The sequence below is a fragment of the Dermacentor variabilis genome, unplaced genomic scaffold, assembly GCF_050947875.1.
Source record: "Dermacentor variabilis isolate Ectoservices unplaced genomic scaffold, ASM5094787v1 scaffold_14, whole genome shotgun sequence".
NCBI classification, from domain to species: Eukaryota; Metazoa; Arthropoda; class Arachnida; order Ixodida; family Ixodidae; genus Dermacentor; species Dermacentor variabilis.
Window position 1 is genome coordinate 3,015,406 of NW_027460302.1, and position 23,018 is coordinate 3,038,423.

Sequence of the window (23,018 nt, forward strand, 5' to 3'; positions counted from 1 at the left end):
GTATACCGCAGCCACGCACTGTAGCCGTGCTCCTTTTCCTCTAACAATATGGCCGCCGGCGGCTTCACGCGCTCCCGTAGGTGGCGGATTGAGCTGTCACTCCAGAAGTTTAAATACATAACCTCTTTGCATAGAAACGACGGCATGATTGTTAACATCATTGCTCTCCAGACTGATATTGATGAGCTAACTCATTGGTGTGGCAGGGCAGATGGTAATTAACGCAGACACAACTATACATCTCAAGTTTACTTCCGCTGCTAAGACGATTCCTAATGCCTACACAGTTAATAATACTTTCATTGAAACTTCAGCGTCGGTAAAATACCTCGGTGTAAATTTCAGCTCGCATTTATCCTGGAGAACTCATATTGAAATAATTACTACCAAAGACTTAAAAAAAACTTGGTCTTCTTAAACGCCAACTACACTAAGCCAACCAGGACACAAAACTACACGCATTCAACATGCTAATCAGGCCTGTGATAGAATACGCACCCGTGATCTGAAACCCTCATTATACCTATCTTGTTAACATGTTGGAATCTATACAAAACAAGGCTGCTCGATTCATCCTTTTCCGTTACTCTCAGTATGAAAGTGTAACAGCACTGAAAATATCGCTCCATCTCCTGCCTCTGGTCATGCGCAGAAAACTCAGCCGTTCATCTTTTTTCAATACTCTCTACCACAGCGACACACCATTCGCAAGTTCACATCTTCTCCCGGTGCCGCACACATCGGCTCGTGTAGATCACATGAAGAAGACTAAACCCATTTTCGCTCGGACAGAACAATACAAATACTCACCTTTGGCCCTGGCGATTGAAGAGTGGAATTCGTTTCCTTCTAGCATTGCGGCTATCGCTGGAACATCATCATTTCAAACAGCTCTTTGGTCATACTTAGAAAATTCCACTGTAGAATGATGTGCGTTTTCTTTTTCGTTTTTTTTTTTTAGTGTGCGCGTATGGGCCGTGACACTCCGTGGAATGTTAGATGACATGTTTTGTAACTTCTGAAGGTGCGATTTTTGTTTTGTTTTGTGGGATTTGCTACATGTGCATTTTTTTAGTACCTGTTCTTAGCCATTTTTCCCCTATTAACTTGTACCTGGCTTATTAACTTGTTTATTCCTTTCTTCAGCCGTTTATATTCTGTATTGTATATTGTTAAGTTTTCTTTGATGAATCCCTCCCCCCCTATGTAACGCCCGCATTGGGCCTTTAGGGTATTGAAATAAAATAAATATTATTGGCTTAGATATGTTTGGCACGAGGCCCAAGTCGGTACCCTGTCTTCTCACGCGTTCTTTTGCTTTCGTCTCTGTCTTGAAGGGACGCGCACCGTAACATGCTGCAATGGTGCTTGCGTTGAGCGTATGTATGGTGAGAAACGCGGTTCTAAAATGTCTGTTCATTAACTTGTGCAGTAAACCCATGATTACAGTATTCGCGCAATAGTAAGAGTCACGAGTATGGCAACCGTAACAGCAAGCGACACGTTATGGTCGTAACTTGTCGGCACAGCGTAGTTGAAATCCACTGACCCTGCCACTGAGAAATACGTGGCGAGGTATGGCTGATGAATAATTAATTGCGTAGATTGGTTTTCAGTAAACTTTTGTTACCAAGAACGGCGGGTGCTTATACTAACGCAAAGGACGGATGCTGGGCGGTGACTCCAATCATTTCCTCGCCACATCCCACATCTACGCTGGAATTCAACTGGCTTCACCAACTCTTGCTTATATTCTCTCGCCCCTAAACTGCGAATTCGCCTGCCACCCGGGCTCCAGGTTTTCCTCTTTGTCCCCCGCTTCTTACCCAATCTGCTGAGACGTGCTTCCACTGCTGCTTGCTCTTCTTTTTTCTCGATAAATGAAGGCATTCATTCATGCATTCCTAAGTTACTGCAGAAAATAGCGTGTCTTTATCTCTATAACCACCCTGTCTCTCACCTGGACTCTCCAATCGCAAAACAAAGTTGCGGTGTTGCACATGGCTGGGCGTCACATATACAGTTTTCTAGGAATGGCCATAGCACGGCGAGCAATTTTCTGTGGGTGACCAGACAGTACATAGAACACCTTCTCTGCCATATCCACACTCAGTGCTCTGCTTCGTGAGCTACTATTAGCCGCTACTACGAAGTACGAAATGAAAGAAACTTAGCTGGGCTGGTCACGGACAGCTCTTTTTGTATTCGTAATGCGTCGATTTAATATATATATATATATATATATATATATATATATATATATATATATATATATATATATATATATATATTGTTACGATGAGTTGCGAAGGTATGGTTTTATTTACAGGAGATGGACGACGGTCGTAGCGTGATCGCAGCGCAGCCCGGCCTCTCAAACTCCTCGTTCTCTTCGTCTTCTCTTCCTTCTCTTCTTGTCCGTGCCTTTCGTATCTGTTACATTTCCCCGCAAGCAGACGAAGCCCGTGGGGCGAGTCAGGATGGACAAGAGGGGTGGAAAGGCTTCAGGCGAGCAATATGAGTCAGCTGAGTTCTGCTTGATCGCCGACCATTGCACAGTAGGCGAGCTATGACGTAAGTGAGTTCGCTCAGGCGGTCCACAACTACATATGGGCCTGAATATTGTGACAGGAACTTTTGGCACAATCCACGCTTGCGTTGCGGTGTCCAAAGAAGGACTAAGTCACCTTTTTGCAGCGATACTTGTACGTGACGGTCGTCGTATCGCTCTTTCGAACGACTTTGCGAGGCCAGAGTACGAATACGAGCTATTCGACGCGCTTCTTCGGCGAGACACAAAGTCTCCGATACAGAATCATCACTGGGCAGAACGAATGGTAAGAAAGTGTCCAGAGGGCTTCGCGGTAACCTGGCATAGAGGAGATAAAATGGGCTATAGTTCGTGGTTTCGTGCTTCGCCGTGTTGTACGCATAAGTGATGAAAGGCAGCACGTCGTCCCAGTTCTTATGATTGGAGGAGACGTACATGGCAAGCATGTTAGTCAGCGTTCTGTTTGTCCTTTCAACGAGGCCATTGGTCTGTGGATGATACGGCGTGGAATGACGAAACTGTGAAGTGCACAAACGAAGCAACTCTTCAATGGCATCAGCCGTGAATTGGCGACCACGGTCGCTGATGATGGCACGTGGTGGGCCATGACGAAGGACCACGGAACGGAGCAGGAACACCGCCACGCAAGCAGCAGTGGAAGACGGCATGGCTGCAGTTTCTGCATACCGTGTAAGATGGTCTACGCAGACAATTATCCAGCGGTTCTTGTTGTTGGATAACGGGAATGGACCCAAAAGGTTAATGCCTACTTGCTCGAACGGCGTACTGGGCGGTGTCAATGGCCGAAGGGGACCCGGGGCTGCGGTGGTCGGTCGCTTGTGACGTTGGCACGTTTCACAACTAGCGACATAGCGCTTGGTTGTTTCGTACATCTTGGGCCAGTAAAAGCGCTCCTGCGTGCGGTGCAGCGTTCGTACGAAGCCGAAATGGCCGGATGTCACATCGTCATGCATGGCGCGTAGAACGTCGGAACGGAGACTCTCGGGGACAACCAGCAGAAAACGCGCTCCATGCCCGGAGTAATTAGTTTTGTACAGCAATTTATCACGGACAGTAAAGCGACCGCTGCCTTTAGAAGTACGGGCGGCGACAAAAAGCGGATCAAGGGTAACATCATCCCGCTGTTCTCGCTCAAAGTCTGCCGCGTCAGGGAACGTAGGAGTAACAGCAGCGAGACAATCGTCAAAATTCTCAGCATCGCAGTCGGTAGTCGCAAGAGGAATCCGAGAGAGGCAGTCTGCGTCAGCGTGACGACGGCCACTCTTGTACGACACCACGAAGTCGTATTCCTGGAGGCGCAGCGCCCAACGTGCGAGGCGACCAGAGGGATCACGGAAACCGACCAGCCAGCATAAAGAATGATGGTCGGTGATAATCTTGAATGGTCTACCGTAAAGATAACAGCGAAACTTTTGTACGGCGAAAACGGCTGCCAGGCATTCCTGTTCCGTAACCGTATAATTGCGTTCAGATTTGCTCAGACAACGGCTGGCATATGCGACAACATGTTCTGCGCCGCTGTGACGTTGTACAAGCACCGCTCCTATCCCGATTCCACTAGCATCAGCGTGAACTTCAGTCGGGCAAGATGGATCAAAGTGACGCAAGAGGGGTGCTAACGTTAGTATAAACTTCAGTTGAGAGAATGATGCGTCACACTCTGGTGTCCAATGGAAGGATGCATTTTGTCGCAAAATACTTGTCAACGGGTAAACGATGTCGGCAAACCGGGGAACAAAACGACGAAAATACGAACATAGGCCAATGAATGAGCGAAGTTCTCGTGCTGACTGCTGTGGCTTGAAGGAGCTCACTGCTTGAATCTTACGAGGATCGGGTCTGACGCCATCCTTGTCGACTAAGTGTCCCAGGACCAGTGTTTGACGTTCGCCGAACCGACACTTTTTTGAGTTTAGGACCAGTCCAGCTTTCTCAATGGAGTCGAGAACGAGGCTGAGGCGTTCGTTATGTTCTTCAAACGTGCGACCAAAGATTACAACATCATCGAGGTAACACATGTATATCTCCCACTTTAGACCACGTAGTACTGTGTCCATGAATCTTTCAAAGGTGGCAGGAGCATTGCAAAGGCCAAAAGGCATAACATTAAATTCGAATAGGCCATCTGGAGTCAGGAAAGCGGTCTTTTCCTTGTCGGCAGGGTCCATAGGTATTTGCCAATACCCCGATCGCAAATCAAGTGTTGAGAAGTAAGAAGCAGCGTGTAAGCAATCAATGACGTCATCTATTCGCGGTAGTGGATAGACATCCTTCTTCATCACTGCGTTTAGATGTCTGTAATCCACGCAGAATCTCCAGGAGCCATCTTTTTTTCGGACCAGGATTACTGGGGCTGCCCATGGACTAGATGACTCTTGAACGACACCTTTGTTCATCATCTCCTTGACTTGCTCGGCAATAACTTTGCGCTCGGACGATGACACTCGGTAGGGCTTCTGGCGGATGGGGTGTGCTGAGCCGGTGTCTATTCTGTGACGAGCGCGGGACGACGGTAAATGAAGGGGTGCATCTCCATGCGTGAAGTCGAATGCAGCCTCACGCCTGGCAAGCACTTGTACCAGTGCTTGCCATTCCGATGTACTGAGAGCCTTGCTGATCATGCCAAGCATTAGCTCTTCAGAATGGCGATTATCGCAAGGAGAGCAAGCTGCAGAGACGTCCGCAGTTAGTGCCGCTATTGAGCTACATGCGGCTTCATCGAAAAGAGCGATTTTCATACCGCGAGGAAGGACAACCGGCGTGGCGGAACAGTTCAGCGCCCACAATGTGGCGACTCCTCTCGTCATGCACACGACAGAGCAGGGCATGAGTATATTTTTTTAGCACAGTTTACGCGGCGAGGCCTAACTACAAGGTCAACACAATCAGCATCAACAGTAGTTGTAGAAACACGAACGGGCGTCAGGCACCACGATGGTGCAATCACTTCATCAAGAACACTGAGTGTGTCTGTGTCCCCGTCTTCACCACCCAAGCTTTGTTCGGAATGTGCTGATATAAATAACTTGTTGAATGAGATTTCGCCACAACCACAGTCCACGGAAGCGCCGCACTGTTCAAGAAAATCGATACCAAGAATAACGTCGTGCGAACAACGAGAAAGAACAAGGAATTCCGACACAAACACTTTCCCAGCCAACAAAACACTCACAGCACAAACACCAAGGGGATGAAGCCACTCGCCGCCTACTCCACGAAAGGTAATACCGTCGTTCCAAGAAAACATAACTTTGTGGCCTAGCCGGTTTTTGAAAGCGAGGCTCATCACAGACACAGTCGCCCCAGTATCAACTAACGCCATGGTCGGTATTCCGTCAGTCGAAACATTCACTTTGTTTTTGAACATCACAGCAGGCAAAGGTATTTCTTGCGAAGACCGTCCGGCGACCACACCTCCACTGGCCGCGGATGCTAGTTTCCCGGCGGCGGTGAGGAAGAACGGCGCCGAGGGGACGGAGAGCGACGGGGACGGCTATTTGGTGGCGTCAAACTCCGGTCAGATGCTGGTGAATCGCTGCGCCTGGTCTCATGTAAGAAGTGGTCCATTGGGGGCAAATCGGTCGTCTGCAAGTCATACGAAGTACGGGTTCTGGGTGGCGAGAACATCGGTGGTGTCCTACGTGGTTGACGGCCTTGGCGACAATACCGAGCTATATGGCCTGTGGAACCGCAATTGTAGCACACGGGAGGGTCGCGGTTCACAGCGTCTTCCTCAAAACGAATGGTAGGCGGCTGCGGTCGGCGAGAAAGTTCGTTGTCATGTGGATAACGTGTCTCTGCTGCTTGCTGAGGTCCGTTATATTGTGCATAAGTCGCGTCGTGGTAATAGGGTCGGTGCTGTTCTTGTCGCGGCCTGACAGAAGTCACAGGGCCTCGGGGGTGAAAACGCGGCTGCTCTCGTTGTGGCCGAGCGTCATAGGTAGGGCCTCTGTTGTAGAGACGTGGCTGCTGTCGGGGCGCGAGTTCATAACCCTCAGTGCCTCTTGCCGCAGGATACGGGGAGAAGGATGCTACGTTAGGCTCGAAATCTGGTGATAGGCGGCAGCTATGAGTGCCTGGATGTGTCACTTGCGCGTGCAGGCTTAGCTCTTCCCGAACTATTTGTCGGATCGTTGATGCCAGATCGAGGGGCTGGTTGGTGTCCACGCTAGCTACTGTGGTCACATTGGCTAGCCTGCCGAACTTCGGCGTGACGCGCCTTGTCTTCAGTTGCTCGAAAGTACGACAGTGCCGAATGATGTCAGCGACGGAAGCCAGGTTGTCTTTTGCGATGAGGAAGTTATAAACATCCTGGGCAATTCCTTTTAGGATGTGCCCGACTTTGTCTTCCTCGGACATTCCAGAGTCCACCATCCTACAGTTTTATTACTGCCTCCATGTAGGTCGTGCAGGTTTCGCCGGGCACTTGCGCACGTTGCAGTAGCGTCAGTTCTGCCCTTTTCTTTTTCGTCGCGGAGTCGCCGAATCGTTCTTTGAATTCCGAAACAAACCTTCCCCATGTCGTGAACGTTTCCTCGTGATTGTCGAACCACAACAACGCAGTATCCGTTAGATAGAACACGACGTTCGAAAGCTGAGAAGCGCTGTTCCACTTGTTAGCGGCACTCACCCGGTTATAATGGATGAGCCATTCCTCGACGTCTTCGTCCGATCTTCCGGCGAAGGGACGCGCATCTCTCAGTTGTAGAAGGGAACTGGTCGGTGCAGCAGTTGGAATGGGCCGTTGTTCGTCTGCGTCGTGGGACATACTCAACTCCGGTGGATTCGGTGGGAGTCCAGCAAGGCGACGGCTCCGTCGAAGAACTTGTGATTCAGCCTACGTCTTCGGGTGTCGATTACCCCGCACCTCCACCACAACTGTTACGATGAGTTGCGAAGGTATGGTTTTATTTACAGGAGATGTACGATGGCCGTAGCGTGATCGCAGCGCAGCCCGGCCTCTCAAACTCCTCGTTCTCTTCGTCTTCTCTTCCTTCTCTTCTTGTCCGTGCCTTTCGTATCTGTTACAATATATATATATATATATATATTGACACGTGTACTTATATTTAACAGGCGACCACGTTTCGCCGCCTAACAAATGTTATCGCACAGCGCGGGACGCGTCTGCATGTATCCGAAGTTTCTGGAAAGTTATCGATGCTTCTATCCGCTGTGTTGTCGCCGAACCTTGTGTTATCTGATTTCATCGCGTGACTCGAACGTTGTAGAACTTTGTGGAAGGCATGCGGGTCCGAACGATTAGTCTGGAACGTTCGATGACTGCTGTATAAAAGCCGACGCACTTGACCCGCTGATCAGATTTCCGACGATCGCCGACTCTGTTCGCCGCTTTCGTTGTGCTATAAGTGTAGCCTGTTTTGTGGGCACAGGTTCGCCCAATAAAATCTAGTTTTGCCTTTCACAGTATTGCTACTGTGTTCTTAACGTCACCACCACGTGACATTTGGTGGAGGTGCTTGTGCGTTCATGTACCGAACGCCCCCGCAAAGCCGCGACCCAAGCCCGAAGCCCGAGGACAGAACCAACATCGCCCAAGACCAGCGTGCTAGCCGCAGACTGCAAGGACTGCCCCCAGAGCACGGACTTCTACCTGAGACGACAAAGAAGATCGTGGTCAAGACAACCCCAATGGCTGCCCCAGCGTCCCCTGTTATCCTACAACAACTCGGGACCCACCATCCTTCCATGGAGCAGCGACTGAAGACCCCGAATCATGGCTGGAGACCTACGAACGAATCGCAACATTCAACAACTGGGACTCCGACGAGAAGCTGCGGCATGTCTACTTCGCCTTAGAAGACACCGCCAGAACTTGGTTTGAGAACAGGGAATCGACCTTGACAACGTGGTACCTGTTCCGTACCGGCTTCCTACGCACCTTTACAAGCGTCGTGCGCAAGGAAAGGGCTGAAGCTATGCTGGACGCCCGAGTGCAGCTACCAAACGAGAACGTTGCCATTTTTACGGAAGAAATGAGCCGTTTGTTCCGCCCCGCCGACCCGGATATGGCCGAGGAGAAGAAAGTCCGCCTACTGATGCGTGGTGTAAAGGAGGAACTTTTCGCCGGGATGGTAAGAAGCCCACCGAAGACCGTCGAAGAGTTTCTTCGTGAGGCGACGAACATCGAGAAGACACTCGAAATGCGGAACCGGCAATTCAACCGGCGTACAAGCTCTACCCACTACGCAGGAATTTAATCACTGGCCACGGACGATCTGCGCGAGACCATCAGGGCCATTGTGCGCGAAGAACTGCGCAAGGTCTTGCCTTCGTCGCAGCCTCAAGTGGCCTCGATCGCCGACATCGTAAAAGAAGAGGTGCACCGATCGCTTGGAGTTCCTGAGGTGCAACCAGAACCGCCGCAGCCTCAGCCGCAAGCGATGAGCTACGCCGCCGTCGCCCGCCGTCAAGGTCCCCTTCCACGACCACGCCAGGGCCCCGTAACGCCGCAATTCCGTCGACCACCACCGCCGCCGCCAGCACGCCCACCCGTCGCCCAGCGCAGCTACCCAAGGAAGACAGACGTTTGGCGCGCTCCTGACCACCGCCCGCTCTGCTACCACTGCGGCTAAGCAGGTCACGTCTACCGACGATGCCCGTACCGAGAGATGGGACTGCGAGGTTTCGCCGTCAACGCGCCGCGTCCACAGCTTGGAGAGCGCCTGAACAAGACCCTCGCCGACATGCTAGCAATGTACGTCGACGTCGAACACAAGACGTGGGACGCGGTCCTGCCGTACGTAACCTTTGCGTACAACACTGCGGTGAAAGAAACAACACAGATCACGCCGTTCAAGCTGGTCTACGGCAGGAACCCGACGACGACGCTTGACGCCATGCTGCCGCACGTAACTGACGAAGACAATGTTGACGTCGCTAGCTATCTCCAGCGCGCCGAAGAAGCCCGACAGCTCGCCCGCCTGCGAATCAAAAGCCAGCAGAGGACCGACAGCCGACACTACAACCTCCGACGACGCTTCGTCGAGTACCAGCCTGGCGACCGTGTTTGGGTCTGGACCCCGATACGCCGACGAGGACTCAGTGAGAAACTACTCCGACGATATTTCGGACCCTACAAGGTCATCCGACGTATTGGCGCACTGGACTATGAGGTCGTGCCAGACGGCATTTCGCATTCACAGCGGCGCCGCGCACGATCTGAAGTGGTACGCGTGGTGCGTCTTAAACCCTTTTACGGACGCTGACCAACTTTGTTATTTTTGTTTTCTTTGCTACGAGTGCTTTTGTTTATTAACTTCGTTTGTTTGCAGCATCGGGTCGATGCTTTTTAAGAGGGGGGTATTGACACGTGTACTTATATTTAACGGGCGACCACGTTTGGCCGCCTAACAAATGTTATCGCACAGCGCGGGACGCGTCTGCATGTATCCGAAGTTTCTGGAAAGTTATCGATGCTTCTATCCGCTGTGTTGTCGCCGAACCTTGTGTTATCTGATTTCATCGCGTGACTCGAATGTTGTAGAACTTTGTGGAAGGCATGCGGGTCCGAACGATTAGTCTGGAACGTTCGATGACTGCTGTATAAAAGCCGACGCACTTGACCCGCTGATCAGATTTCCGACGATCGCCGACTCTGTTCGCCGCTTTCGTTGTGCTATAAGTGTAGCCTGTTTTGTGGGCACAGGTTCGCCCAATAAAATCTAGTTTTGCCTTTCACAGTATTGCTACTGTGTTCTTAACGTCACCACCACGTGACAATATATATATATATATATATATATATATATATATATATATATATATATATATATTTCTTATCTAAGCCTAAATGACAGCGATATAAGGGAGGTGAGTTACGGTAGCTCATTGGTTTGGACTAGCGACGCTCTTCATGCAGCACTTTCGTCTTATGCGTGTTTGCGAACGGGAATGAAAGAAAAGAGGGTAACACGTCTTCCTGAAATGAAACATTTGGAATAACTCTTTGTTTGGCGGTTGGACATATGTCGAGGGCCCCCGATACGAACCACCTGAAAGTCTGCATCAGCTTGCAAAGAGGAACTCAGATTAAACGTCAGGAGGATAGGCTTTTAATTACCACAAGGATATCTTTATTGAAATTCCTTACCATGAGCATATAAATTTTCTGTGTTATTAAAACCTCCTTTTAATTAAAAGTTGCTGTGCTTTAGAGCCTCCTAAATTAGGTTATAAAAAATAAATTGGTGCGGTAAATGTGTAAACGCAGACGCAAGAAAAGGTTTCCCAGTATTCACTCAATGAAGATGGAGCGCCTCTATACTCTCACATTGTAGGGATGTCAAGAACAAAACACTTCCAAAAGAGTGAGTCACGAATATAACTCATTATAAGGTGAGCTTGCGCTGGAAAAGAAAACGCTCAAAGCGCAAGGATGGCTGCGCGCAAAGTGCTTCCTCTGATTTCGATCTACGGATCAAGGCGTCAGGCCCAAACAATGAAACGCTCCTTTCCTTAAACCGCTTCTTAACCTTACGTGAGGCCTCCTTACAGTGAAGGACCAATGGAGGAAGCAATCGTGCTCTGACAGCTGCCTTCGCCCGTCCTCACGTAAGGAACGGTTGCCGCCCGCCTGAGTTCCAGAGTATCACTGAAAAGCTTTACGCAAACACCATTATTGAATAAAAAGAAGTATCGTTGCGCAAGTTTTTAATTGAAGTGCTAATATAAAGATGCGGTGACACGTTCTTATAGTTTTGTTTGCTATACGTGAAAAAGTACCCCATTCTAGCGCAAAACTTGATGCGTTCTAATAACACTGGCACGCATGCGCCGTGCAATGCCTATCAAATCTATTCGTACAGAACGCGCGAATGAAACCAACATGCCTGGCAAGACATACTTCACCGAAGAAGAGAAGGACCTTCTGCAGGACCTCATCAACGAGTATAAGGACGTCATCGAGAACAAGCGCACGGACGCCGTGTCGTTAAGCGGGAAGGCCAAGGCATGGGAAAAACTGTGCGCAGAATATAACAGCAGGCCCTTTGTGCGTGGCCGGGACGCCAAACAGCTCAAGAAGCTGTGGGATAACATGAAGCAAAGGTGGAAGCGCGAGAAGGCGAAACAAATTCATGACGTCATGGCTACAGGTATGTTTCACTGCTTCGTGAAAAGGCAATGCGTATTGCATATTTACAGGAGGCCGCCCGCCACCACAGACGATCGGCTTGCACAGGTTGAAGCAGTTACAGCACACCTGACCACGCGCGTACCAAACCCCTTTGACAGCGACCGCCCGCTAGATGCTCCATCAGATACGCAAAGCGCTTTGGAGATACTCAACGGGATGTTGCATGACAGCGGACCGGCCGACAGTGATGAAGGTGCGTAGACTTGCGAGAGCAGGTTCCTCTCGAAACACCTGGTACTGGCAGCGTGGTCAGAAGTGGAAAGCTCTCCAGGCATCGTTAGCGCTTCTTCCGCAGCACGCATCTCCACTCACGATTTTGATTAGCCGTTTTCGTGAGCCGTTTTCGTGATGTGGTTGCATATATCGCCATCTCTTTTCTGTCCACATGGTCACCCCATAAAACCCTCTTTCTTCTCTCCTCCTTTTTACAGTGCAGAGTGGCCGACCTTTCCTTTTCTCGTAAACGAACCCATCTCTATTCTGGGGGATCGGTGTCATCGCTTTCATACACAAATATGTTGCCCGCGTTCTGCATGCACCCAAGTCACCTGCTGGGTGTCCCAGCTAACTTTAGCCAGAGTTTAAAAATATGCGAATGCTATGTAGCTGGACAGAACCAAAGTAATCTTACTTGTCGCTAGGAGATGCTGTGATAGTTCTTTTCAATCTATGTAATGACATAATTACCCCTAATTAATTATCAACTTGTGAAATGTTATAGTTACATGAAAAGTGGCAGAGAGAAAATTGTAAATCAGCATGAAAAACCTTCGATACAGCTTTCTGGTGCTCAATACGTGCTACATAGCAGTGTTCTTCCGAGCGTGAAGGAAGCCTGCAAGTACACGCAAACTGGCTCGAGCGGTCACTCGCGCGACAATTTCGAATGCATTTGCGAGCTTCCTTCACACTCGGAAAAATACTTCTATGTAGCACGTATTGAGCATCAGAAAGCTGTATCGGGTGCTTTCATATCGCTCTACAATTTTCTCATTGACATTTGTGATGTAATTATAACATTTGGGAAGTTTCATGATGACTTATTTCGGACTAATTACGTAATTAGGTTGAATAAAATAATTGGAGTATCTCCAAGAGACGGTAAACATTACTTACCTTGGTTATGTCCAGCTATGTGGCATTCGCATATTTTAAAACTCTAGGTAAAGTTAGCTGGGACACACTGTTTGTGCAAGCTTGTTTAGGTGCAGAAAATTTCTTTAAAATATTGCCTGTGGCAGGTAATGCAATTATAATCTTTGATTTACATTGCTCAATGCAGCGGCCATTAATTCTGCAAGAAATGGAAATGGTAATTATAACAAGTAACGTAATTATGCTAATTAGTTTTTTAATCAATTACTTTGCATTTCAACGTATAAATTATAGCCACTGAATTCGCATGGCGCACACACTTAGAACGAATTCTCTGTACAGCAAGAGTTCCAAGATATCTTCAAAATGTCCGTCGAAATGCATTGGTGTCAACACCAGTTCTGTGCTTCAATGCATGCAAGAGCGGTTTCTTAAAACAGTACCTGCAATACGAGCACATTTCATCTGACACTTTGAAAATTATCTTGAAAAGTGGCACAGTCCAGAGAATTCATTCCAAGTGCATATGCCGTGCAAATGAGTCGTATGCTGAATTGTGTGGCATAAAGCAATTAAATAAAATGGTAATTAGTGTAACTATGTTACCTGGTAAATTAAGCACTTTGATTTCTGGAAGGAATGGCCACTGCATTGACTAATTTAGTGGAAGGGTCATATTGTGCAATCTGCCATAGGCAAAGGTTACAAGTTTGGTGCAGCTAAAAAAGAACCTGTATACCTGGAACTGTTAAGAGGGGTACTGGTACAGGCGTGTTATCATTTGTAACTGCATAAATTCCATGACAGAGAATCTGAAAGCATTTAACAAACTCAGTTGTATTTTATTTCATGATCTACTTCCTCACAATTTATGCAAGTTGTTAAAATGGATGAAACCACTTCTTTGCAGAAGTGACAGAGCAGCAATGCAGTCAATGGTGCACAGCTCTTGTACATCATGCATGGGTGATGAAGACAATCTTTCCATACATGAGCCTGGATTTGACACAAACACACACAACAGTCAACGTGCAGATGAGCCAAGTATGCGGCATGTCCGTGGAGGTAGGCTAGGTCTCTTGCAGGAGACACTTCAGGCTGAACTTGAGGCTCACCTCGATGCGATCAAAAGCGAGAAAAAAAAACAAAGCGATTGAACACAACGAAAGAATGAGATGCATTGTAGAAGAACACGAGCTGAAAATTAGCCACCTGAAGGAGCAGCACAACGATGAAAGGAAAAAACGAAATGTGCTGCATAAAATTAAAGTTCGTATTTTGAAAGAAAAAGAAAAGGTGCAAAAACTGAAGCAGGAGCTCCTGAAAAAACAGCTGCAGGCGGATGACTCTGATTAAAGGATATCTGTAATAGTAACTTGTTGAAGTGCAAAGGCAAGCAAACGTAGCTAAGGTTTTCAATACATTATGCCGCAATTGATGGCAAGAATGCTCAGGTTCTTCTTGTTTATTTTGTTTCACAGGTAACAACTAGTCATTCTGCACATGTACCTGTTGTATTTTACTTTAAATAAATTATGTCATTTTCAGAAGAAACAGTAGGTCTGAAATGTCGTTTTTTAAACTACAACATGTCATGTTTACAAATAGCAATGTTTTGCTCACTGCACACAGCGTTTTACTCACTGCAAGGTCAGCCAGCCTCAACTGGTACTCCGCGGGTGACTTGAACATATTTGTCCAGCAGCTAGCAAACACTCTCAATGGTAAGTGGAACATAGCTTTTCGAAGCACCTAACTTACACTGCTCACAATAGACACTGAGTAGCTGCATGTTTAAATCAAGTCCACGTCATCGTTCCTGTGCCCAGAGGAAAAGCACCGACGGATGTAGCAGCTGCGTACTTGTGTGCCCAGAAGGGTGTCTGGATCCCCTTGGGTAGTACTGTCAGGTAGACTCGCGTCGAGGTGTTCCTCATCAGGACGTGGACAAGGGTCTCGCAACATACGGGCAAAGTTGTGCAGTGCTGCACAAGCTGTAATAATGGCTGCAGACCGGTCAGTCGTCTTTGTCAGCAGCTTTACCCTCAGGCAAGCGAAGCGCCTCTTCCATACGCCAAATGCGCGTTCCACGCTGTTTCTCGTTCTTATATGACTGGAATTGTACCTGCAGGAGAAAAAAATAAAATGTAAAAAAATTCTTAAGCAACAAGCAATACATTTAGATGGAATTTTGAGCAGGCCCAGTTACAGCCATACTTCACTGCGGGACAGTGAATGCGAACAATTTAGTTATTTTGTTTAGCAGGCAGGTAGTAATATACATTTTTTAAATCTTTCAACTGTACTCGCTAGCTCCCTATGGGATTACCATTCAGACACTGTGAAGCCTATGTGCCCTTCGAGATAATGAACCAAACAGTAAATGGGCAGTGTGGACAGTAATACTGTTCAGAGACTGGAGTAAGGCATGTGGGGGCTTGTACATAAGGAGCCAAAAAATTTCAGAGGTTTACCTTCCCATTTGTTTGCCTGCTCCGCTTCTGTAAGTTATGTGTTCAATGTACAAGTATCTCTGTCATTTGCAAATGAAATAGTACGCTTGCATTCTCTGTTTCTTTACATAACACTCAAGATTTAGGCAAAGTTCAATAGCACTAAACATAAAGAGTGCATGTATGATAACTGGTCATACCAAGTTGCATGTGCCATTACCTCTTTTCGGGATCAGTGCGCGGATCCCTCAGCGGTGTCATGAGGAACGGTAGACAAAGGTATCCCTGGTCACCAAGGAGAACGCCAGGCACAGCTCTTTGCTCATACAGCGCCATGACTATGCTGTTGGCGAATATTCTGCTGTCATGCACGGATCCAGGCCAACTTGCTACAAGGTCGAAAAATTGCAGCTCTGGACCAGTAACAGCCTGTCAACAAATAAGTGTGCATATATTTAAAATGGTCACGTCTGACAAGAACAACCATGCGTGAACATTTGTAGCTTGCATACATCCTTTCTGATCAACCAACATGATACATCATATGTATTCTCGCTATATTTCACATCAGTGCACCATATTTGGCGGCACTTTCTGATGCATAACCTACATACAGGTGCGGGATCACTGCTTAGCACACTAACGTGTTCAATGTGAACTATTCCACTCCAAAATATTCAGTAAATACAAAAATGGTGATCGCAAATGCAGCGAATTTTGTGAGACGCTATGTTTCACTAGTGATAGCAATTAGCACCACAAAGTGACGCTTCACAGTTCGCCGCTATATGTCGCGCAAAAATGCAGCCATCGTTCTATATGAAACGTAACGGCACATTTTTTCAAAGCACTTAGGTGTACTGCACGCCAAATAAAGTGACATCTTCGCTACGCCCTGAATTACATGTACTGCGTTAATGACAGGAAAATCTGTATGGCTACGCGTCTTTACTCAAGCGCAAACAGTGCCTATACAAGCTACTGTGGTAACACTGAACTTAGTGTCACACATTACTTCCCCCCTCTTCCTTGGCTTCTGGATTGGATTGGCGCGGCTCGCTACGTGCTTGCGCGCGCTTTTCCGAGCGCAGATTGGTGTGCGCCTGGTTTCTGCACTAGGCTGTTATGCGATCGCTTTTTCGAGCGCAGATTGATGTGAGCCTGGTTTCTGCACTAGGCTTTTGTACGATCGCTTGTCGCTGCTTTCCTGCAGGCGCACAGACTCGGTGTGCGCCTGCTTTTTGCATTGGGCTTTCAAAAGGCGAAGTGAGCGTCGCTTACTGCGGAAGTGCTGCGCCGCGGGCGTACCGTGTATGGAAGCGCGCAGCAATGCCGGGAAACATTCATACAAAAGCAAAGGGTCAGAAAAGTGCGCTTTATTTTCCATTACTTTGTCACACTGGGTAGCGCCGTGCGATCGCTTCTAATAAACGCAGAAACGAGTCCTTGCAGCGCATGTGCCCATTAATCGACGCCCACCGCAGCCATATGAGGTGCGACTCGAGAAGCTGTGCAGTTACCCTGTAGCCGGCGGAGACGAGGTGGCGCTTCACCTTCTGCCAGTAACTTTCGATTCTTTGGGTGTGAGCGCCCGTGATCGGGTCTACAAAGTTCATGCTGTAGTTAACAGTCTCCCATTGCAAATTCAGTCTTGCTCCGTTAGCCCCCACTAAGTTCGGGATGCAGTTGTATGCGGCCCATTCATCACTGTGGATGGTGGTCCCCGGTTCAACGTTGGCTGCAATAATGGGGCCTAGCGTCGCCGCGTCTCGTCGGTCGACCTTGAATAGTCGGAGCTCCCCGGTGGTCACGCAGATCATGCCGAATACCCATGGTCCACGATCTGCAATGCCGCCGTAATTTTGGCGGCTCGGCGGAACCTTGTCGCCCGTCATCAGGCGGCCTCGATTGTATTTTCGCTTGCCGCGAAGGAGGCATTCATCAATTTTCACAATCCTCCCGGGGCCACCGAGTGGGGGTCGCGCCAGCAGCTCGTCCCGCACGACCTCACGAGCGTAGTTCCTCCAGTCGGCGATGACATGGTCCGACAGATTAAGCAAGTCGCCGGTCATCTCCTTCAAGAGCCACGTGCCTATGTTTTTGCTCACGCAGTACGTGAGCCAAATCACTTGCCGCCTGGAGACGTGGACGTTCGGGCGGCCGAGGCGGTCCGTGTTGGCGAAGTAACTTCCCTCACCTCTGTGCCCGTGCAGTGCAGCGGTACCGTGTAGCTGCGACAGCTGCTTTCGGCACCTGTCGCACCGGAAGGCAGCCCGGCGTCCATTCTGAGTCTTCCTATACAATGTGACGACTTCGCCTTCGCAGGATGGTTGGTCTGGGTTGAACCCCAGGTCCTTGCAGGTGCCCCAGTACTCCGACGACGCCACTCGACCTGGTCTGGCGTTGGGGCGCGGTGGGAGGACAGCGCTTGAAGCCGGAGCAAGCCGAAGCGATCGTACGAACTCTTCCTCCGCAGCTGCATCGCTGATAATTTGGCAGATGGTGACAATATTGGGGTCAATTCTCGTGGCGGCCATGACAACGAGTGCAGCGAGAGACGCGGCTCGTCTTTTGTAGCCCCGGGATCCTTTACAGCAGAACCCTCTGTTAAGGACGGCTCACCCAGGAACGTTGAGGTAGCGTGGACCTGGCGGTCTGGAGCTTCACGAACATGCAGGGGCCCAGGCACAGATGCGAGACGACATATTTTCAAGCTTCCTCGATCACGCAGAGCGACACGCAGTCTAGCTTGCTCAAACGCTTAAGCTCGTTGGCGGGGGCGTTTTATATAGCCTGGAACGCCCTCGCTCAAGACAAGGAGAGAGGGCGAACGCTCTCCACACTTGCGGCCCCCGCTCGGGACACAGGAGAAAGCTCAACGGATTTTTTAACCGTGCTTGGGCCAGCACAGGCAAAGGCACTGACATGCAAACACGCGCACACACACACACACACACACACACACACGCGCGCGCGCGCACCGCCGTGTACCCTGCCGAGGAGGAGGAGAAGGAACGAAAGCACACACGAAGCTTAACTTTCGCGCTGGCTGAGAGGAAAGAGTACTGGCGAGCCTATGTAGACATCGGGACGTCCTTCCCCACGCGCTCGCGTGGGGAAGTGGGGGGAACTTAGTGGGGGCTAACGTAGCAAGACTGAATTTGCAATGGGAGACTGTTAACCACAGCATGAACTTTGTAGACCCGATCACGGGCGCTCACACCCAAAGAATCGAAAGTTACTGGCAGAAGGTGAAGCGCCACCTCGTCTCCGCCGGATACAGGGTAACTAAACAGCTTCTCGAGTCGCACCTCATATGGCTGTGGTGGGCGTCGATTAATGGGCACATGCGCTGCAAGGACTCGTTTCTGCGTTTATTAGAAGCGATCGCACGGCGCTACCCAGTGTTACAAAGTAATGGAAAATAAAGCGCACTTTTCTGACCCTTTGCTTTTGTATGAATGTTTCCCGGCATTGCTGCGCGCTTCCATACACGGTACGCCCGCGGCGCAGCACTTCCGCAGTAAGCGAAGCTCACTTCGCCTTTTGAAAGCCCAGTGCAAAATGCAGGCGCACACCGAGTCTGTGCGCCTGCAGGAAAGCAGCGACAAGCGATCGTACAAAAGCCTAGTGCAGAAACCAGGCGCACACCAATCTGCGCTCGGAAAAGCGCACGCAAGCACGTAGCGAGCCGCGCCAATCCAATCCAGAAGCCAAGGAAAAGGGGGGAAGTAATGCGTGACACTAAGTTCAGTGTTACCGCTACTGTCTTAGGAATTGTCGGCTTCATTGTGCGAGGGGTCGGCGCACGAGTTAGGCAATCCTGCGGACGACTGCACTTCGCTGTACTGAAGATGCAAAGGTGTGCATACATGACATAGCTAGCAGCTACTAATGCGACAGTAAATTCACACGATAAAGTAGTAATAGAAGAATACAAACAAATACGTAAGCTTACCTGCACGTTAATCGAGAAGAATCCCTTGCGGTTGCGGAACACCTCGGCGTTCTCACCCCCAGGACTGACGATGGGGATGTGCGTACAGTCAATACACCCGGTGACACCGGGAAACCGGCCAATTTCGTAGAATCGGGCTATCACACCCTGCGCTTCAGCTGCCGTGGGGAGCCGCACATATTTCGGAAACAGGCGTACGCATATGGCTTGCGTAATTTCCCACACACAACGGGACACATACTGCTGGGAAACATGCACCAGGTCGCCCACGACGGTCTGAATGGCACCAGTGCCGTAAAAACGAAGCGTTATGAGAAGCTTCAGCAACGGTGGAAACGGCGCTCCCCTTTGGTCCGTGTTGTCTTTCAACTGCAAATCGGACATGATGGCCAACACGGACGCCTTGGTGAAGCGGAACCTGAAGGCAAACTCTTCTTCACTGTACACTTCTATGGGGTGTACAGTGAAGTCACTTCCGCGTCGCGAAGTGACCTCACTGCGGGTGAATACCGGTACACTTCTCCGAACACAAACTCAAAGCCACGCTTCACAAATTCCACGAAGTCAGCGGCACTGTCATCTCGCCACGACGCCATTTCTTCTTTGGCTGCGTTGAATCAGCTCAAGGCGCTGACGGTCACGCTTGCCACCACGCTCGCGGTACTCCGCAGGCGGGCGATAGCGCGCACGCGCAAGCATACGTCACGTGTTCAAGCACTGAGGTGAAGCGCTCGTTCAGGGCCAGGAGCAGCGTAAGGAGGATGGATGGATGGAAGGTAGGAGCGTACCCTTTGAAACGGGGCGATGGCAGTTGCCACCATGCTCAGATTTTTAGAGCGCAGCTCTTTGGCGTCCGTTCCTGGGTTTCGCGTCGTCGTCGGCGTTGTCGTCGGCCTCGTAACCAGCTCCGCCCCCCTTTCATCCCCCCAGCGCTAGCAGCGACCGACTGATACCGCTGGATGCCGCTGACGCCGCTAGAGAGTCAAGATAACGTGACTGCATAGAACACCGTCGCCGCCATGCAGAAAGAGGAGGAAAGGGTCCCCCCCCCCTGTTCTTGTGTGGCGGATAGGGTGCTCTTCAGTTGCCGACGCGCCGGTTATTTCACGTAGGCCCCGGCACGTCGACGAATACGTGACCACCTTCCCACGGCTAGACCTGGTTCTTAGCGCTGCGGAAGCGAGGGTATCATATTGTTTGTGTCGGCATCGGCGGCGTTGTCCCTGAAACCAACTCCGCAGCTGGGGTTGACTCACTATCGGCGTCAGCGGCATCAGTCAGTCGCTGCTATCTCTTCCCTCCTCCCTTTATCGTGTTGTCCGCCTGCTGCGCGCGCTTCTGCCCCCATCGTTTGCCGCTTGGTGTACACGCCGCCCCCCTCCCCCCTCTTCCTGCGAGTCTCCGGTTGTCAAAGCGCCGGCTCGAACTTAATTCCTTTCTTCGCTCCTCCTCCAATGCAACCCCTGTGCGGTGGCAATCAGAGAGCCAGATCGGTGGCGGCGGATCTGTATATGTGCACCGCCCAAGCCGAAATTGCCGCTGCCGTTCGCCCTGTGCGGTGGCAATCAGAGAGCCAGATCGGTGGCGGCGGATCTGTATATGTGCACCGCCCGAGCCGAAATTGCCGCTGCCGTTCGCCACTGCGAAATTATCTGCCAGTTCTTTCTGAGCCATGAGCGACACGACCGATGGAAGTCCTCCGTCTGCTGCTGCTAAACGAGCTGCCAGAGCAGAGGCCCAGCGCCGTCGCCGTCAGAATCCAGAGGTGCGTGCCGCCGAAGCAGAAGCTTACCGTCGCCGCCGTCGAGATGATCCAGGAGTACGGGAAATATAAAAAAAAAATTTGTGATAGCGCATACATGTGTTGCTCGATTTCTTTGGCTCAATCTATCGAAAAGGTGAAACAGCTTATTTGCTGCGCTCAAATTTCGCATTAGGAAGTAACGTAATCGTCGGTAATTTTATTTTGCCTTTTATTTTTATCGGTATTGTGTGTTATTGAATTTCTCGATTTTCTTTAAATACGTCTTCCTACCCTTTTAACCTTATGTCACCTCTCTGCTTTTGAGCCACCAATCTTCCAATCGCCTTTTGCTAATTTCCACCGCATATTTATTTACATGACTATCATCTCTGAACCCTAAGGCCTCAGGAAGGGTGACTGTGGCCGCATCGACATCGGGATTAATACCATCACATTCTAGTATGAGGTGTTCCATCGTTTCTACATATTTACCACACACAGTACATGTGTCTTCTTCTTCGTTAAATTTCTTTTTATAGCTCCGCGTTCTAAGACACCCTGATCTAGCTTCAAAGAGTAGGGCACTGCCTCTTGAGTTATCATAAAACGCTTCCTTCCTGATCTGCTGTTTCCAGTATCGATATAGTTCTGCACTATGCTTCTTTTCCATTGAATTTATCCAATTTTTACCTTCCGCATTTTTAACCTGTCGTTTAATGCTCTGTCCTTTTTCGTCCTCGTGTCTGGCATACTTACTGGTTAGCTTCCTAGTTCTTTTCCGCCATTGTGAGTCAACGCTCTTTCTGCATAGGTATTTAAACACTTTAGCTGCCCACCTGTTATCATCCAATTTCCTCAGACGTTTTTCGTATAGGATTTTACTCTGAGCTTCCCGTGCTTCGAATGATGCCCAGCCCATATCTCCCTGTACTGCTTCGTTTGTGGTTTTCCCGTGGGCACCTAGTGCTAACCTTCCCACAGCTCTCTGATCTACTTCTAGTCTCGACTGAACCTCTGCCCTTAAACACAGGACCGCATTCCCGAAAGTAAGCCCCGGCACAATTACTCCCTTCCAAATGCCTCTCAGTACCTCATACCTGTTGTAACCCCACAATGCCTTATGTTTCATTATCCCGGCATCTCTTCGCCCTTTTGCTATTAGAGACTGTTCGTGCTTTTCCGTGTACATCTGCCCTTTGTTTATCCATATTCCGAGATACTTGTATTCGGCCACTCGGGGTATTTCGTGGCCTTGTATTGTAAGCTCCTGATCAGTTGTATCGTTGAAAAACATCCCACCGGACTTAGCTGCACTAAAACTGAAACCTAAACTGTTTCCTTCGTCCACACAGTAATTAACCAGAGTTTGCAAATCTTCCTGGCTATCTGCTAACAGTACCATATCGTCCGCATACATTAAACCCGGTAGTCGTTGCTCAACAACCTTTTCGCCTAATCTGTACGACAGATTATACCCTAGATTGCTTCGTTGTAACCTTCCTTCCATGCTTATCATATAAAGCATGAACAGCAGCGGTGATAGAGGACAACCTTGCCTTAATCCTTTGTGAACCTCGACAGTTGTCGTACTCTTGATTCCTTCCCATGTTATTTCAACATAATTTTCTCGATATAGTTCCTGTAGAAAATCAATTACCTCATTACCGATACCTTCAGCTTTTAATATGTTCCACAGGAGTTCCCTGTTCACATTGTCGTATGCACCACTTATGTCCAGGAAGGCTAAATACAGAGGTCTATTTTCCGCCTTAGCTATTTCTATGCACTGGGTAAGCACGAACAGGCTATCATCTAATCGCCTGCCACTTCTGAACCCGTTCTGAAGTTCTCCAAGTATTCTATTACTTTCTACCCATGACTGCATTTTTAATTTCACCGCCTGCATCGCCAGCCTATATATAACTGATGTTATCGTAATTGGTCGGAAAGATTTTATGTTCTTCTTATCACATTTCCCTTTATAAATCAAATTCATTTTACTCCGTTTCCAACTGTGCGGAATTTGCTTATTTGTTATG